The sequence below is a fragment of the Triticum urartu genome, chromosome 6 (assembly GCF_003073215.2).
Source record: "Triticum urartu cultivar G1812 chromosome 6, Tu2.1, whole genome shotgun sequence".
Taxonomy (NCBI): domain Eukaryota; kingdom Viridiplantae; phylum Streptophyta; class Magnoliopsida; order Poales; family Poaceae; genus Triticum; species Triticum urartu.
Genome location: NC_053027.1, coordinates 195,889,314 through 195,892,444, shown reverse-complemented (window position 1 = coordinate 195,892,444; position 3,131 = coordinate 195,889,314).

The following is a 3,131-nucleotide window of genomic DNA, read 5'->3' as shown; positions in this document are numbered from 1 at the left end:
ATTTCCACAAATCTAATCTGCTGACACATTTTGACAGCATGACATCACGCCACAGCTCGGTCATTATTCAAACCGTTTTTCTCAACTAGCACCGCACATATCGCGAGGCGGTTTTCTTGACACGTCTTGTCAACGCAGAGATCGTGTCCCCCTTATTACGAGATTCTCATCAATACGAACGTGGGTAACCCAACCGCGCCATCAATTACGGCGCCTGGGGAATAAGCGGTTTTACCAGGCAAGTGGGGAGACATGAGGATTTACTCTTTTCACCCACGCCTTCTTCCTTTCTTACCCATTCCCGCACACTCGAGGTCTAGCGCCCAAGCTCGCGTTCTTCCTCTCAAACCACTCCAAGCATGTCCGGAGCAGGAGGCAAGTGGATGGTCTCCTCCGTCACGGAGGAGAACATCAAAAAGTTACGGGAAGCCGGATATCTGGCAGCGAACATCACGCACCGGCTGCCAGATGCAGGGCAGATCATCCCTATGCCCGAACCCCATGAGAGGGTAGTTTTTCTTACCCACTTCGTCCGCGGACTGGGATTTCCTCTCCACCCGTTCGTCCGCGGACTCATGTTCTACTACGAGATGGATTTTCACGATCTGGCCCCCAATTTCATCCTCAACATCTCAGCGTTTATCGTCGTGTGCGAGGCCTTCCTCCGCATCAAGCCCCATTTCGGCCTGTGGCTGAAGACTTTTAATGTCAAACCGAAAGTGGTGGTTGGCCAGCAGGCGGAGTGCGGAGGCGCCATGGTGGGAAAGATGCCTAACATCACCTGGCTCGAGGGCTCCTATGTGGAGACCATAAAGGGGTGGCAATCGGGGTGGTTCTACATCACCGAGCCGCACGACTCCAACTGGGTGGCGGCCCCCAAATTTCGATCCAGAGTCCCCACGCGTCTCACCTCCTGGAAAGAGAAGGGCATGTCCTAGGGTTCTTCGGTAGAGCTGACCGGACTCCAGACCTGTATCCAGAACATGATGACCAAGAAAATCAAGCTTGTCAATGTGGTCCAGGTTATGCTCTTCCGCCGGATCCTTCCGTGTCAACGACGGGCATTTGATTTATGGGAGTTTGACTCGGCCAAGCACCAGACGCTGCGTGAGCTCTATGGCATGACACACGAGGACGTCTGGAGGGTGCTGTTCAAGAGCACTGAGATTCCTCCCTCACTCACCGAGGACCGCGGACTCAGCGCAAAGCGCCGCGCCCATCCGTAGGCTTTTTATATCTCTCAGGGTATTTATTTGCCCCGGTTTAGTTATGTGCAGGATCTAAGCTTCCATGCATTAACAGGACTGGATAGAGACAGCGGAGCAGCTTGATTGTCCAGCCCCCCTACCCGAGGATGCCGGCAAAGAAGGCCAAAGAAGGCCACGGGGACCCGAAAGGGTCTCCGGCGCAAGGTTGTATCGGACTCATCATCCGATGAATCCGATGCGCACTCCTCCCACAGAAACGAGGAGGAGGAGGAGAAAAGTTCTCCCCACCCAGCCGGGGGAGACAAGAAAAGGAAGGCCGACCCATCCAGGGAAGCCGAAGGGTCCAAGAAGGGAAGGACCCTCCCTCCGGACTGCGTCACGACGGCCACCGACAGCGGCGATGAGTGGCTACCAAGGGACAAGCCCCTGGCGAAGTCGTAAGTGTCCTGACACCATAGTACTTCATGGTTTGTTATATTGCACTGCCTCTCCTCATGCCGAACATGATTATGCTGTCCGTCCCGAGCTCATCTCAACGTACCCTCGTCGAGCGGCTCTTTGGACTCGTCGGATATGAACAGCGGTTCTCCTCCGACCGCTTCCACCCCTCGCCCTACGGACAACGCCGAGGTGTTGTCTCAAAAGGCACTGAGCCAAGGGGAGGTGGCCCTGGGGGCGCCTCACGGCGACTTCCCGGACCCTGGGTACCAAGGGAGCGAGGCTCCTACGGGCTCCAAGTTTGGGCCCCAGCCGAACACTGCACCGGAACCTCCGATGGTTGCGGACTCCAGCAGGCAGTCCCCCATTAAGGGGGGCCAACCATCCGTGCCGGTTTCCTCTGTCCATCCAGAGGCACCGGACGACTTGCTGGAAGCACTTCGCAGCGCTTCCATCGACGAAGAGCACCGCACTATCATGAGCGCGGTGGTCGAAAAGGTTCAGTCCGCCAAAAATGGACTGACCGAAGCTTGCGCCAGCCTCCTAACAGGCTTTGAGGTAAGCGATCAAAATATAAGAAAATGGTACCGCATAGATAGTAGCCCCTGATGCTCTGTTCAGCATTCAAGAAGAAAAGCTAAATAGAGGATCAAATGATGACTCAGGAATCTAATCAGAATGTATCTATGTGTATGTGCAGGCTTCATTGCTGGTCGCTGCCGCACGTACTGCGGAGGTCTCTGCACTGAAGCAGGACCTAGAGCGGTCCAAGACCGAGCTCAGCCTTACCAAGAGGCAGCTCGAGGAGAAGAAAGGTAAGCAATACCTTTGTCTATATATTAAAAAGAAGTTCGGGTGTAAGGTAATAGGATCATCATGGATTTGTCAGGGGCCACGACCGAAGTTGCGACCCTGAGGGGGGTGTTGGCCAAGGCCGAAGACAAAGCGGCCAAGGAGCGCATTGAACGGGAGAAGCAAGAAGCCCGAGTAGGCGAGGTGCAGCAAGAGCTCGAGGCTCTTGCCAAAAAGCACGAGTCCTTGGAGCTGGACTCTAAGATGCGAGAGTCTGAGCTCGCGCAGGAGCTTGAAAGCGTCCGGAGCGCCAAGGCCTAAGCCCACAAGGCCCTTCAGGAGATTGAGGCGGTGAAGAAGATAGCAGCGAGTAAGGCATTCATTATGCAAAGCAAGCATGTGAAGGAGACTTTCCTTTTTCTTACCCGAGTTCAGAGCTCTCCAGGAGCGTTTGCAGATCTTCCCCGTAGTGTAATGGATGCCGCGGAGTTTTACCGAGCTGAGGAGGGGAGTTCGGCAGAGAGGTTGTCTTGGTCTCAGTATACTGGGACCGAACACCCCGTGCCCTTGAGCAACCAGCTGAAGCAGTTGGTCGAGCTTCACAAGGCGGCCGAATAGGCCATGAGGAGCCTTATAGTCCGGATGTGGCCTGGCGAGCCCCTGTCCGGCAGCTACTTCGGTCTAGTGAGGCGG